The following is a 16,074-nucleotide window of genomic DNA, read 5'->3' on the forward strand; positions in this document are numbered from 1 at the left end:
CTTCCTTGGTTCAGCTTGGGTGCCTTCCGTATCGCTGCTCTCCAACGTGTCGTCGTCAGCGGGAACGGGCGTTGCTGCCAGCTCGGTCACTGTTGCTGGCGGCTTGGTCGTAGCCTCCGTTGTCACCTGGCTTTGCTTGCCTTCTGGTGTCTTTTCGCTGCGCGGTTCCTTTTGGGTTTCCAAGCTTCCACTTCCCTTTGCTGCCTCCTCGGCTTCGGTCACGTCCATTAAGAGCTTCTCGGTGTAGTCGCTCACTCCTCGCCCAGTAGCTGCGGCGTAGGACCGCGTGCACTGAGCGTCTTCGTGTCCAAATCGTCTGCATATCGAGCACCGGGGCACTTTGCAGTCACGCCGGACATGTCCAGAGCCCTGACAGCGCAAGCACTGCATTGGTCGCCCCGGAACTACCACTAATGCTAGTTCTCCGGCGACCCGTACCTGGTGCGGTAGGTCTTCCAACTTCAAGCCAGTTTTCAACTTCATCAGCACCGTCCGGGCAGTCCAGTTCTTTTCTTGAACACCCAGCACCCGCCAACGCTCACGCTGTACGTCAACCACCTTGCCATAAGCGGCTAGCGCTGTTCGGACGTCCTCGTCAGCTACACCGTAAATAAGCCAGTGAAGGCGTAACTTGACTTGCCTGTCCTGTGGGTCCACGACGACGCAGCGCCATCCCTTCACTTCCATTTCCTTCAAGGCTAGCAGCCGCTTGGTAGCGTCTGCATTGCACATGGTAACCGCCCAGACATAGTTAATCTGGTAGGCCCCGAGTGCGACAACTTCCGGCAGCATCCCGGCTAGAGCGAGAGCGTCCCTGAAATCTTCGACTCTGTAAGGTCGTGCTCGCACGTCACCATACAGAAAAACTGTATTGGTAACGATGCGTCCTGTAGGCAGTTGTGGCAAAAAAAAATGGTACTCATCTTCTTCTTGTTTCCTGTTACCGCGGCTGGTAAGGGCCGCCATCGCCGCTCCAACGGAGCTCATGATCCTACGAGCCGCACAGCACGGCTGCCGGAAGCAGAATTACTGCGCTACCGAGGCGGACAGAACAAAAGGAAACACGCCCAATCTCATTCCTGCTAGTTGAGACGGCGTTGAGAAAGTGAAATGCTGCGGAACAGTGAGACTGCACAAGATTGCAACACACTTCCTTTCTAGTGCCTAAAAGATGAGCACCACTGTTGCTTAAGGCAGCAAAAAATACATCACCGCCTTTGCCCCGGGTGAGGATCGAACTCACGACCTTCAGATTATGAGACTGACGCACTGCCTACTGCGCTACCGAGGCTTTTTTTTTTCTTTATTGCCGAAATAACACGTTACAAGGAATAAAACGTGGCAGCCAGACTTTGGCTACCGCGGGATTAAAATCTTTTCATACATGCCAGCACATCAAATACAGAGATCCAGTCTGGTGGATCGGCAAGAGCGCGATACACATCTTTCACACGCACAACACTTTCAATAAAATGTTCGCGAACAGGGCGTATATTTTTGTCAGCATGCCGATGTTCCATTCTCGTTTTCCACAAGGCGTGGAGTCCCAGGACCATGATTAAATCGTACGGAATATCCTCGGATACGTCTACCGGCAAGAAACGAATGCCATATGGGTCAAGGGGTAATTGTTTCTTTAATGTGCGCTGAAGCACATCCGAGAGAAAGATTGGGTCCCAACAATCTAGAAATGCGTGCTCGATCGTTTCTGGTTTCTTGCATAAGGAGCAGTCAGTAGTCCAGGGTACAAAGATGCCTTTATCTTTAAGCCAGGTTTTAACAGCGAGTGTGTTCATGTGCAACTGAAAGAAGAAGGTTTTAACTGATGGTTGTATAGGCATTTTCTTTACTCGTTTGAGAACATCCTGTCCTGGGCCTCTGCTATGTGGGATACGGTATAAGGGCTCTGGGAGCATGTTTTCCACTAGGTCCTTATATAGTTTTTCCTTCCTAACATTAAATAAATACTCTAAAGAAAATCGTGCGTTCAGCAACCTGAACGAGAGAACCACTTCGCGTAGGTAGCCGGTTACAGAACCGTTAATCATTTCACGCGACGACACTATAAGTTCCGGGAGTAGTCGCCGCAGCCTCATTTGCATGACAGTGCGGAGGAACTGGTGATTTTGATCCCGTAAATACACAAATCGTGACACAACCTGTCTCAAAAACAAATGAACAAGACCAAGCCCTCCTTTCTTAACAGGGCGAAACAAATTCGTTCGGCTAGTCCGCTCCCAAGTGGACGCCCAAATAAAAACAGCAAAAACACGGTGAAGTTTTTGTATGGTAATTCGGGATACACATAACACATTCATCACATACCAGATTTTCGAAACTAGAAAAATGTTGCAGACAGTGGCCCGTGAAAAAATAGACAATTGCCTGCCTTGCCACGCAGTAGACTTTTCTTTCGCGCATTGCGCCTGGTCAGACCAGTACGCTTCTGGCTCACGATAAGATTCAAGTGGCACGCCTAGGTAACGCGTTGGAATTGTCGACCAACGTAACCGAGAGAAATGCTCTGGCGTGACATCCCAGTCGCCATGCCAAAACCCGTAACTCTTATCCCAGTTAATTTGGGCACCGGTATACTCACAAAAGTCACAAACGATATTATAGTGGCTTGTTTGATGCTCTCACTATCCGAGCAGAATACGGCAACATCATCTACGTAAGCCAAAATCTTGACGTGTGCTGTCTGCAGCCTGAAACCCGTAATAGCTTCACTGTGGTCAATGGCCAAACAGAGCGGTTCGAGGTAAAGTGCGAACAGCAAAGGTGACAAAGGGTATCCTTGCCTCACTGAGGAGCGAACGTTCACGCTCTCCGTAAGGTCCCCGTTGACTATAATACGCGTGGTGCAGTCTGTGTACGCCATTCTTACGCCTTCTAGTATTACATGGCCAACATTTGAGTGTTCGAGAATGCCAAATAAAACCTCGTGCGAGACACGGTCAAAAGCTTTTGCCAGGTCGAGCTGCATCATTGCCACGCGTTCGCCTAAAGCGTCACAACATTCAAGCACACTTCGTGCTACGTGTATGTTTGTCGCAATGCTGCAGCCTTTAATACCACAAGTCTGATGTGGCCCTACCAGCTTTGTAATAACCCCCTGGAGTCTTTTGGCTAATACCTTCATAAGTATTTTATAGTCAACGTTAGTGAGGCTGATCGGACGATAAGAACCCACAGAGAGACGTTTTTCCGGGTCATCACTTTTGGGTATCAAAACAACGTGTGATCTTCTGAAAGACAGCGGAACTCGCTTGCTGTCATATGCTTCAGCGAAAACATTAAGCAACAAGGGAGCAACCCTACATTTAAAAGCTTTGTAGAAGGCGGCCCCAAGGCCATCTGGCCCGGGCGCTTTGCCCAGCGTCAAGTCGTCGATTGCCTCCTCGACTTCCCGTAGGGTAATCTGCTGTTCCAAACGTACTTTAACGTCGTCGTCTAACTTCGGCCTAAACAGTAAAAATCTCTCCCAGAAACCTTCCATAATGTTCCTTTGTTGTCCAAGCAGCTCAGAAAAATGATCAGATATCACGCGCATGATCACCTTCCTATCTGACGTCATATCGTTGCCACTAGCTATTTGACTGATTTCTTTCTGGCACGCATATCACTTTTCATCAGACAACGCTCGCTTCGTTGGTCTTTCGCCTACCCATAATTTTTCCGCTCTTGTCCGTATTATCGCAGCCTTATACTTCTCGGCGTCAATTTGCTCCAGTTGGCTCTTCACGTCTCTCCTTTCCTTCTTAAAAACACCAGGCTGGATGTTTTCCATGCAAGTAAAATATTCAAGCTGCTCGTGAAGCTCTCGTTCACTTTGGTTCTGCTTATACTTAAGGACGGTACCTCTTTCGATGGCAGCTATTTTAACTCTTTGCTTAAATTCCTCCCATTCGGCAGCTAGATTTGTTGACTGCACAGCACGTAGCTTGTCCAGTTCATCCGTCACTACTATAACGAAGTTTTCGTCCTGCAGGAGCTTCACATTAAATTTCCAGAGGTTCCAATTTAAACGTTTTTTCGCCTGCCCTATGCCAAACCCGGCAATAACCAAACAGTGGTCGCTAAAAGAAATTGGTTTCACGTCGTACGTGGTGCACAACGCAACTAGCTCAGCTGAGACATAGATCCTATCCAGCCTTGCATGGCTATCTCGCTGAAAGTGGGTATAAATCGGACGAGTACCATTGGAAAAAACGTTGCCCACGTCATCTAAACCGTGATCATGTACTATCTCCGATAACAACTCGGCGCTCTTATCATGGATACGGCTCTTTTTCGATCGATCTTCAGCTGCACAAACACAGTTGAAGTCGCCTAGGAGTAATAGCACTTTATCACAGTTTAGGTACGTTTGAAACCTCTCAAAAAAAAATGTGCGATCTCTTTCAACATTCGGTGCATAAGCGCAAACAACACGGTAACTCACACCCGAAAGACTAAAATCTACCACTAAAAGGCGGCCAGATTGGCATGACTCGACCGTTTGTACGCAACTACAAAAGTCGTTACGTATGAAAATGGCACAACCACCAGAACTGCCAACAGCATGACAAAAATGTACATTGAAATGAGGACGAAAAACGGACACCATTCGGTCGGCTACTTCCGGGTTCTCTATTTTAGTCTCCTGAACTGCGACCAAGTCCAAATCGTTTTCGAGCAGTAAGCGGCTTAATTGGCACTGTCGCCTTCTAGCGCTTAGCCCTCGTACATTCAGGGTTGCTACGCGCAAGGTCGCTTCAGTTAACAAGGCCATGACTGCAAATTAGGTTGCCCTTCCGAATGGTGTCCGTTGCGAAGAACAAACCAGAGATGAAACTTATTGCCATATTTTTCATATTTCGCCCCGCTGTTGCTCACTGTCCACCGTCCTCTCATGCGCCCGCTTTCCGGCCATCGAGCTAGCTCCGTCGCGCGAAACATCCATGTACTCCTCCACGGATTCAGTCACGCTCACCGGAGGCTGCACATCTGGTGGCGCATCCCGTCCAGTCGATGCAGAGTCAACACCTTTGGCGGGCTCGTGCTGGTCCTTGGAAGTTACGGCGACTTGCTGCTTGTTACGCTCGCCCTCCGGACAAGAGGACGGTGTAGACGGCTGTGCTTCACGGGAGTTTGCCTGAGGCGTCGCCTCTTCCAAGTCTGCCTCGTCCATGAGCAGGTCGGCGATGTCCTCGCTGCCCCCAGGCCCCGTCACGCTGGCGTACGTTCGCTCACACTGGCCGTCTTCGTGACCGAAGCGCCGACAAACACCACATCGCGGGATGCGGCACTCGCGACGGATATGGCCCGTTCCCCGGCAGCGAAGGCAGAGCGGAGCCCTGCCCGGTACAACGACGAGGGCCAGCTCACCGGACACACTTAGCTGGTGTGGCAAGTCGTCAATTTTGACTCCGGCGTTCAGCTTCAGAGTCACAAGCCTCGTTGTAGACCCTTTGTCAGTCAATCCCTCGGCCCGCCAACGCTCCCTGACAATGTCGGCGACTTTACCGAAAGGCATGAAGGCAAGGCGCACGTCCTCGTCAGGCACACTGTGGAGCAACCAGTGTACAGCGGTGAGCACTGTTAGGGTGAACACGCGAGCGCGTGGCCGACGGCACTATCAGCGCCGCGTAACAGCCATCGTTGGAAACATTGCACATGCGCAGCATGTGCTTTGCGAAACACTCTTTCCACCGCGCGCATCACGTCATCGATACGCTTGTTCGTCGTCTGCTAGCCGCATTTTTTTTTCGCTGATCTGATACCTTCTGCATTTCAAGGTCCATCTGGATTGAAGATTGGCGCGTGAAGAAAAAAAGTGAGTGTAAGAGGGATAATTATTAAACTTTTTATTCAAGAAAATTGCACTTTTGCAATTCAAGTTAAACAAGACCATGAGAACAAATATAAAAACATGAGCAAATCTAATAGCGAGTCATGTGACCACTTACAGCAACGACTGCAGCTATTCTGGACGGTAACGAGTCGTAAAGTGATCGAACATATTCCCGATCGGCTTTCAGCCTTTCCCACTCGTTGCTGACTTGCGCCCACAACTGGTCCGAAGTCGCGGAATAAAGGGGCTTCCTTGCCAAAGAAGCTTTCAGACGGCCCCACACGTTTTCTATCACATTCAGATCCGCTCCTTTCGGAGGCCATTCCAGTAGCTGCATGTGCTGCTCCGCCTGGAACTCCTTGACAGCCCGCGCCGTGTGTATCGGTGACCGGTCCTGTTGGAACAGGTAATCACCGTCTGGGAATAAACTGCTCGCATATGGCAACAGCACATTGTTCAAAATGTTGCAGTATTGTTCCGACGATAAGTGTCCACGTATACGTTGCAGGGGCCCTAAACCATATCTTGAAACAGCACCCCACACGTTCACACTCAATCTCCCACTGGCAGAAACACCTTGCACGTTGTCCGGGTCGTTCCTGCGTGGCATTGTGACGTTAACTAAAACAATTGCTTTTCAAAGCAGGAAGTTTGCCTCACCGTGTGCCTGGTAGTCTCCAAACACGCAATCTTTGGTCTTGTCGCGTCGAAAACGTCGACTCATCCGAAAAGATGACGCGACCCCATTCTTCTGATGTCCATGCTTCGTGCAGCTCAGCGAACTGCCGTCGTGCGTCCTTGTTTGCCGCCGTTAGTAGTGGCTTCTGCGCTGCGACGCGACTGCGAAGGCCCGCAGTACGCAGGCGACGTCGAACAGTGGTGTCCGAAACGTCCAAATCCAAGTCCTCGCGTATTGCTGGGGCTGGCAAGAAAGGGTTACGAACAGCAGCTGCAACTATGAGGGCGTCTTCATCGTCTGTGGTAGCTTTAGGGCGGGGCGCGCGGGGTGCATCCTGAATGCGACCTTCATACTTGTAGGCTTGAATTATCCTGTTCACAGTCTTCAGGGGCCTATTAACTAAAGCGCCAATATACCGCTGGGAATAACCTTTCAGGGAAAGATCGACAATTGAGCGCCGTTCATCATCGGGAACCCTAGCCATAATACGATCTGGCGACAGAATGAACGGCTGCGAAAGATGTTTGGTTGTTTTATATACGGCGTTGCATGCACAACAACTTTGAAGGGAACGAATAGACACGCCCCCATAGATATACAAGTTTTTTTGTCTTGTTCTGTTCAAGCACAGATGTTTAAAGAAATCTTAAAATGCAGGATGCATGGGCTTAGAAAACAAAAATGCGGCTAGCAGACGACGAACAAGTGCATTCATGACGTCATGCGCGCGGTGGAACAATTATTTCGCGGCAGGTGTGATGCGCATGCGCAATGTTTCCAGTGATGACCGTAACGGGGCGCTGACAGTGCCGTCGGCCACGCGCTCGCGTGTTCACCCTAACAGTGCTCACCGCTGTACCTTCATTCGGACGTCCCTGTTGGCCGGGTCGATGACGATACAGCGCTTGCTTTTAACTTGCAGTTCACCGATGCTGACCAACTCTCTGACCGCTTCAGCGTCCTTGAAGGTGACCGCCCGCACATGGCTCATACGATACGCCCCCAAGGCGACTACCTCGGGGAGCACCGAATACTGAGCCAGAGCGTCGCGGAAGTCTTCTACCCTGTAGGGGCGAGCCTTGACGTCCGCGTGCAAAAACACGGTATTTAAAACAAACCGACCTGTAGGCAAACTAGGCAGAACAACCTGGTATTCCCTTTCCATTGCCGATAACATAACCTGTTACCGCGGCCGAGCTTGGCCGCTATCGCCGCTCCGTCGGAGCTCATGAAAAAAAAAAAAAAACACGTCCGTTCGCTAGCGCGGCCGGAAGTGGAATCCCTGCGCTACCGAGGCGGACAGAGAACAAAAGGAAACACGCCCAATCTCATTCCTGCTAGTTGAGACGGCGTTGAGAAAGTGAAATGCTGCGGAACAGTGAGACTGCACAAGATTGCAACACACTTCCTTTCTAGTGCCTAAAAGATGAGCAGCACTGTTGCTTAAGGCAGCAAAAAATACATCGCCGCTTTGCCCCGGGAGAGGATCAAACTCACGACCTTCAGAATATGAGACTGACGAGCTGCCTACTGCGCTACCGGGGCTTTTTTTTCTTTATTGCCAGTTACAAGAAATACAGGACTGAAATACATAAAAATAGTCAAATGCTAAAAGGATTCTCCTGTCTTGGAGAAAGTAATTCTAAATAAATTTCATATTCAAAAGCAATTCTACACAAGGCATCCAGTGGGGAACAGGTATTCGTGCTTTCTGTTTTTCTACATATCTGTGAATGCTTTCTTTGAAGTATTGGCGAGCTGCTCTGGCGTCAACATCTGCATTTCGGACGGCCATGCGACATCTCCAGACATTGTGCAACACAATGAGCATAATTAAATCATAAGGTACTCCATCTTCGTTATCGATAGCCAAGAATCGGATTCCTTGAGGGTGCAGCGGAAAATCTTTCTTAAGGGTCCTCTGTAGAATGTCCCACAGGAATACTGCGTTCCAACACTCTAAAAACACATCGTCAATAGTTTCGTCTCGCTTACATATTTGGCAGTGTACTCCCCAGGGCACAAAAAGTCCCCTTTCTGCCATCCATGTCTTGACGGTCAGTGTCCCGGTGTGTAAACGAAAGAAAAATGTTTTAACGCCTGGAGGTACCATCATTTTCTTGACACGCTTAAGCGCATCCTTTACTCTTGAGGTACTGTACAAAGATCTATATAGCGGCACAGGTAACACCACATCACACAGGTCTCTGTATAACTTTTTCCGACCCACATCACTTAAGTAGTTTGTAGAAAACCGCACACACAAAAAACGGGTGGACATAACAACCTCTTTTAAATAACCCCGAATGCATCCGTGGATGCGATCCGTTGAGAGAACAAGATCTGGTAGGGCATTACCCAACCGAACCTGGCACAATGTTCGAAGGAAGGGATCTTTTACGTCTCTCAAGAACATTAACCGATTAACTATTTGACGTAGATACAAATGGCCTAACGCCAACCCGCCATCACGGACTCGCCTAAACAAATTGGTTCTGCTTGTTCGCTCCTATGAGGAGCCCCAAACAAACACTGCAAATATTCTGTGAACTTTCTGGACATTCATTCTTGAACAGTGTATCACTTGCATTACATACCACAACTTACTTATAAAAAATAAGTTGCATACTGTCGCTCTTGCAAAGACTGACAGATTCCGGCCATTCCAGTTATTGGTTTTCTCGCGTAAGTTGCACATTTCGTTGCGCCAGTAAGGTTCGCTGTCCTGATAATTTTCTAAGGGCACTCCCAAATATTTAACAGGAGTGGTCACGAATCTTAAATTCGCGAAAGTGTCTGGCTTAGACGGCCAATAGCCGTGCCAAAACCCCAGAGACTTTCCCCAGTTCACGCAGCTTCCACTTGAAAGACAAAAACTTTCCACAGTTTTAATAACATGCAGACCACTGTCATAATCTGTACAAAAAGCGGCAATGTCGTCGGCATAGGCCAGCAACCTCACTTCTACCTGTTGCAGTTTGAACCCACGTATATGCTCGCTTGCAATAACATGTAGACAAAAGGATTCGATGTATAAACAAAACAGCAATGCTGATATTGGGCACCCCTGGCGCAGAGATTGTAGCACTGGTATGCGCTCACCAACCACTTTATTCACTATTAACTGCGCCATGCACGAGCTGTACGCCATCGCGACGCCTTCTCTAATAACATGGCCTACATTTACATGGTCTAGTACACACAAGAGAGCGTCATGGGGAACCCTATCAAACACCTTCTCGAAGTCTATCTGTAGTATGGCTACTCCAGCACCCGTAACATCACAACATTCCAGAATAGAACGTGCCACGTGAGTGTTCGTAGTGATGGAGCGTCCTTTAATGCCGCATGTCTGATGCTTCCCTACAATTTCCGAGATAACAGTTTGTAATCTCTTAGCTAACACTTTCATGAACATTTTATAATCACTGTTTGTCAAGCTGATGGGTCGATAGGCAGTTACATTTCGTAATTTTACTGTATCATCAGATTTAGGTATAAGAATCGTATGCGCAGTAACAAAAGATGGAGGTAGCGACTTAAGCTCGTAAGCTTCATTATAAATACGCGTTAGAATTGGAGTGACTGTTCCCTTAAATGTTTTATAAAACGCTGCACCAAGGCCGTCTGGACCCGGCGATTTCCCTAAATTCATGTTTTCTATCGCAAAATCCACCTCTTCATTTGTGATGGGCTGCTCCAAAGCTTATCTTGTCACATCGTCCAACCGTGTCATTAAGGAAACAAACTCACGTTTGAAACGGTCGATATCAACTACGCTGCGAGCAAACAACGCACGAAAGTACTCCGAAAACGTTCTAACAATTTCGTCAGTATCCTTAGTGATCACACCTGCACGTTCAATTTCTACTATTTGCTGCCTTCGCGCATGCCACTTTTCCGCCCCCAACCCTCTTGTCGTCGCCGATTCTCCGCTTATCAGCCTTTCAACTCTTGCGCGTATTAAGGCACCACGGTACCGTTCGGTATCGATAAGCTCCAGCTTGCGCTTCACCACTTGTATATCGTCCATAAATTCACCCGGTCTGAGCGATTCTTGATTAAGTAGCAGTTGAAGGTTCGTGCGTAGTGTTTTTTCTTGAAACCTTGCTTCTCTAGCTACTGCACTTGAACGTTCCAGTGCTCTTATTTTAACCTTATTCTTTAATAATTCCCATCTTTCTCCCCAAGGAATTTTGTTGTTTTCCTTGAGTTTTTTAAATAAATCAGTTACTTGCTTCACAAAAACATCGTCATTCATCAGCTTACAATTCAGTTTCCATAACTGCCAATTAAAATTATTCCTTGAGTCTTCTAGACTTGCTATAGTAAAATAAACTAAGCAGTGATCACTAAAGGAGACTGGCGTAACATGATACTGTTGACACAAATGTATAATATCCAAAGACGCATATATTCTATCCAATCGGGCATGACTCGATCCTTGAAAATGAGTAAATTGGACGGTTCGCATACCTTCCAAACCTTGCCCTACATCTTCCATACCACCATCATTCACAATTTCTCTAAGAATAACAGTGCTTATGTCATTAAAATCTCGTCTGCTAGTTTTATCTGCTGCAGAAAGCACACAGTTGAAATGACCGGAAATAATGACAAGTTTCTGGCAGTCACAGTATTGATTAACACGCTCGAAAAAGGTTCGCCTCTCTTCCGCATTGTTAGGTGCATACACACAAATCATACGCCACTCCTAAGCAGCAAAAAGAAAATCGCAGATGATGAGCCTCCCTGAGTCACAACTTAATGTCGCTTGTATTGATAAGCCCAAGCTCTGGCGCAAAAGAAGGCAACAACCTGCTGACGTCCCTACAGCATGGCTAACCACAGCGTCATAAGACAACGTAAAACGTCGAACCATTTTCCCAGTCTCTACTTCACCATCAACTTTAGTTTCCTGTATCGCCACAATGTCGAGGTCAAACTCGGTCACCAATCGGTACAGCTGACTGTTTTCGTTTGGACGCAAGCCCTCGGACGTTAATCGTCGCGATACGTGGCGATTTAGGAATATAAACCATAGTGACTATGAAGAAAGGCTGGGAATCGTGGTGGTTCTCTCAGCAAAAAGCCGCATGCCAGGGCGTCGTGCCATGGCAGATCTTACGCTACGTTGGCGCTGTTGGCGGCGTTGCCGCCACACTTTTACCGGTGGCCACGTTCGGTCGAGGTCTCATTGTGGGCCGCCGAACGATAGCCTCCTTGGTTGGTGGTTGCCCTTCGCCGTCGGTGTTCGCCGTTGTCTCGTTGGTATCCTCGTGAGCCCGCTTTGCTGCCACACCAGAGCTTGGTGCTTCCGAGACGTGCATACACGCGGACTTGTCCGCCTCGGCGTCTTCGGTAGCGTCCTCGGTGTTCTTGTTAGGCTCAGCTTTCACATCCGTACCTTGGGAGAGGGGTGGGAACTCTTCTTCGGAAGGCTTGCTGTTGTCTGCCCCGTCTACCGTGGTTGGCCCAGAAGACGCCTCGACGCTTGACCTCCCGCCGTTTCTTCGGCATCAGCTTCGTCCATGAGGTGCTCTGACGTGTCATCACCCCTCTTGGATCCTGCAGCACTTGCGTAGCTTTTCGCACATTGGGAGTCCTCATGGCCATACCGTCGGCAAAGCGCACAACATGGCACCTGGCAGTCTCTGCGTATATGCCCACTAGATTTGCAACGGAGGCAAAGTGGGGCCCTGCCTGGTACAACAATTAGCGCAGGTTCACCGGCCACCTTGATTTGGTGCGGTATGTCGTCGATCTTGAAACCCGGTCCCAACTTCAATGTAACCATACGGGTCGTAGAGCCCTTGTCGAGAACGCCTTGCGCACGCCACTTTTCCCTAGACACGTCGACCACCTTCCCGTACGGCGATAGCGCGGCACGCACATGCTCGTCAGCAACACCGTGGAGCAGCCAGTGAATCTTGAAGCGAATACCTCGGTCATTAGCGTCGACTATCCGGCAGTTGTGTTCTTTAACCTTCACGTCCTTCGCAGCAAGTAGTTTCTCCGTAGCGTCAGCGTCCTTGAGGGTGATAGCCCAGACGTGGTTCCTCTGGTACGCCCCTAACGTGATAACGTCGGCCAGCACACCAAGATGAAGCAATGTGTCCCTGAAGCCTTCCACTCTGTAGGGTCTAGCAGTAACGTCAGCATGCATAAACACTGTGTTTAGCACAATTTTTCCTGTTGGCAGGTTCGGCAGAATAACTTGGTAATCTTCAGAAGCAGCAAAAAACCTGTTCCCGCGACCCGCTGATACCGCTTCGACGGAGCGCGACATTCCGTGACCGTGTCGCTTGAAAGCCGGAAATGGAATGCACTGCGCTACCGAGGCGGACAGGGAGCACGAGGAGACACGCCCACTTTCATTTCTGCTAGTTGAGACGGCGTTGAGAAAGTGAACTGCTGCGGAACAGTGAGACTGCACAAGATTGCAACACACTTCCTTTCTAGTGCCTAAAAGATGAGCAGCACTGTTGCTTAAGGCAGCAAAAAATACATCGCCGCCTTTGCCCCGGGTGAGGATCGAACTCACGACCTTCAGATTATGAGACTGACGCGCTGCCTACTGCGCTACCGAGGCGGACAGAGAACAAAAGGAAACACGCCCAATCTCATTCCTGCTAGTTGAGACGGCGTTGAGAAAGTGAAATGCAGCGGAACAGTGAGACTGCACAAGATTGCAACACACTTCCTTTCTAGTGCCTAAAAGATGAGCAAAAGATGAGCAGCACTGTTGCTTAAGGCAGCAAAAAATACATCGCCGCCTTTGCCCCGGGTGAGGATCGAACTCACGACCTTCAGATTATGAGACTGACGTGCTGCCTACTGCGCTACCGAGGCGGACAGAGAACAAAAGGAAACACGCCCAATCTCATTCCTGCTAGTTGAGACGGCGTTGAGAAAGTTAAATGCTGCGGAACAGTGAGACTGCACAAGATTGCAACACACTTCCTTTCTAGTGCCTAAAAGATGAGCAGCACTGTTGCTTAAGGCAGCGAAAAATACATCGCCGCCTTTGCCCCGGGTGAGGATCGAACTCACGACCTTCAGATTATGAGACTGACGCGCTGCCTACTGCGCTACCGAGGCGGACAAAGAACGAAAGGAAACATGCCCAATCTCATTCCTGCTAGTTGAGACGGCGTTGAGAAAGTGAAATGCTGCGGAACAGTGATACTGCACAAGATTGCAACACACTTCCATTCTACTGCATAAAAAATGAGTAGCACCATTGCTTAAGGCAGCAAAAAATTCAGATTATGAAACTGACGCGCTGCCTACTGCACTACCGAGGCTTTTTTTTTCTTTATTACCTGTTTTCTTTTTACATGGCACAGGAACACAGAAACACGAAAGGTAAAATGAGCACGTGGACCGAGCCTTGGTCCGGTGTGTTCACATTAAAATTTCTTCAAGTTACACAATTTATCCAATAGAGGTAACCAGTCGGGTGGGTCTGGTTGCGCTTTGTACAATTCGCGAATATAATCCATGTTCGCGATGAAGTTTTCCCTGACAGGACGTGTGTGAGGGTCTGCATTACGGACCGCCATTCTAGTCTGCCAGATGCTGTGCAGTCCTATTAACATGAACATGTCGTATGGGACTCCGTCTTCATTGTCCACACAGAGAAAACGAATGCCATAACTCGTGATGGGTAGGTGTTTTTTCAATGTGCGCTGAAGGATGTCCCAATGGAGTACGGCGTCCCAGCAGTAAATAACCACATGTTCCACAGTTTCGGGCTTCTTACATAACAGACAATTCGTCGTCCATGGGACGTAGAGGCCTTTATCGGCTAACCATTGCTTTACTGGTAGCATCCCAGAGTGAAGTTTAAAGAAAGTTTTTGCCCCTGGTTTTACGTTCATCCTTTTAACCCTTCTTAACACGTCCTGTCCGGGTCCGACATTGAATAAAGATCTGTATCACTGCGTTGGTAACAAACATTCAATGAGGTCTTTGTAAAGTCTTTTCCGTTTTGCAGAGGACAAGTACTCTAGTGAAAAACGTACTTTGATAAAATTAAAAGATTGTACTACTTCACGCAGATACCCTGACACATGCTGGTACATATTGTTCGACGACACAACAAATTCTGGAACGTGGGAGCACAGCCTTAATTTCATTACACTTTGCAAAAATTAATTTCTTTGGTCGCAGAGAAAAATAAAGCGAGACACAAGATGCCTAATAAACAAGTGACACAAACCCAAACCACCGTTTCGGGCTGATAGGAATAAATTTGAGCGACTTGTTCGCTCCCACGTCGATTTCCATACAAACACAGCAAAACTCTTGTGACATTTCTGCACATTCACGCGTGACATACAAAGGACTTGGCACAGAGACCATATTTTGGATATCAAAAATATGGTTGCATGGTAATTGCATGGCTGCATGGTAATTGGGATACAGACGCCCGTGCAAAAATAGAGAGTTCACGCCCTCTCCAGGCGTTTGTTTTTTGTCGGGTTGTTTCGGCTTCGTCTTTCCAGTACTCGTTATCGTCACGATAGACCTGAAGTGGTACCCTAAGGTACTTTAGTGGACGAGTTTCCCATCTTACATTTACATATACATCAGGTCTGATATCCCAATTACCATACCCAAATGCAGTTGTTTTGCCCCAAATAATCATACTACCTGTCATGGAACAAAATTGTTTGACCGTGTGGACAACTTCACGTATGCTCTGCCTATCTTGACAGAGTACAACCACGTCATCGGCATATGCAAGAATCTTTACTTCGGTGTTCTGTAATCTAAATCCATGTACATTTGAATTATGAATAATTGATAAACACAAGGGTTCTAGGTACATGGCAAAAAGTAAGGCTGAGGCCGGACATCCTTGTCTGATAGAACTGAGTACCTCAATTTCTTCACTGAGCACCCTGTTAACTACCAGGCGTGTTACGCACTGCGAGTATGCCATCTTTAATCCATCAAGAAGCACCTTCCTACTTGCCCATGTTCCAACACACTGAACAACACTTCATGGTAAACAAGGTCAAAAGCTTTTGTAGATCTCATTGCATCATTGCTATTGGGTCTCCAAGGTCATCACAAATCTCTAAGACACTTCTTACTATGTGTATATTTGTCGTAATGCTACGACCTCTTATGCCACATGTCTGGTGCGGTCCTAAAATGTTTTGAATGACATTCTGCAGTCTCCTGGCCAACACCATCATGAAAATTTTGTAATCCGTGTTCAAGAGGCTAATGAGCCGATACGACGTCACAGACTGGATTCTGGTGCTATCATCTGTTTTGGGGATTAAAACAGAGTGCGCCTCGGGGTACGAGCGTGGTAGTCTTTTCTTTTTATAACCATCTTCGATAACTTCGAACAGCGCGCGTACGATCTCTTCTTTAAACATTTTATAAAATTCTGCTCCTATTCCATCTGGACCAGGCATCTTTCCAGTGCTTAAGTCATCAATAGCTTTCTTAATCTCCTGTACGCTGATAGGAGCCTCCAAAACATTTTTGCGTTTCATCGACAAACTTGGGCCCCAAAGAAAGGAATTCTTCACTAAAT

At 48.0% G+C, this 16,074-nt stretch overlaps 4 non-coding genes across 4 annotated transcripts; all 4 read right to left on the reverse strand.

Annotated features, from left to right (window-relative positions):
• Positions 1-1,218: 1,218 nt before the first annotated feature.
• On the reverse strand, positions 1,219-1,291 carry Trnam-cau (transfer RNA methionine (anticodon CAU)). The gene has a single exon. It is a non-coding gene; the product is annotated as a tRNA-Met (tRNA).
• An 11,743-nt stretch (positions 1,292-13,034) lies between these two features.
• Trnam-cau (transfer RNA methionine (anticodon CAU)) lies at positions 13,035-13,107 on the reverse strand. The gene has a single exon. It is a non-coding gene; the product is annotated as a tRNA-Met (tRNA).
• Positions 13,108-13,294: 187 nt separating this feature from the next.
• Trnam-cau (transfer RNA methionine (anticodon CAU)) lies at positions 13,295-13,367 on the reverse strand. The gene has a single exon. It is a non-coding gene; the product is annotated as a tRNA-Met (tRNA).
• A 176-nt stretch (positions 13,368-13,543) lies between these two features.
• On the reverse strand, positions 13,544-13,616 carry Trnam-cau (transfer RNA methionine (anticodon CAU)). The gene has a single exon. It is a non-coding gene; the product is annotated as a tRNA-Met (tRNA).
• Positions 13,617-16,074: the final 2,458 nt, after the last annotated feature.

This window comes from Dermacentor silvarum, chromosome 3, assembly GCF_013339745.2.
Source record: "Dermacentor silvarum isolate Dsil-2018 chromosome 3, BIME_Dsil_1.4, whole genome shotgun sequence".
In the NCBI taxonomy this organism is placed as follows: domain Eukaryota; kingdom Metazoa; phylum Arthropoda; class Arachnida; order Ixodida; family Ixodidae; genus Dermacentor; species Dermacentor silvarum.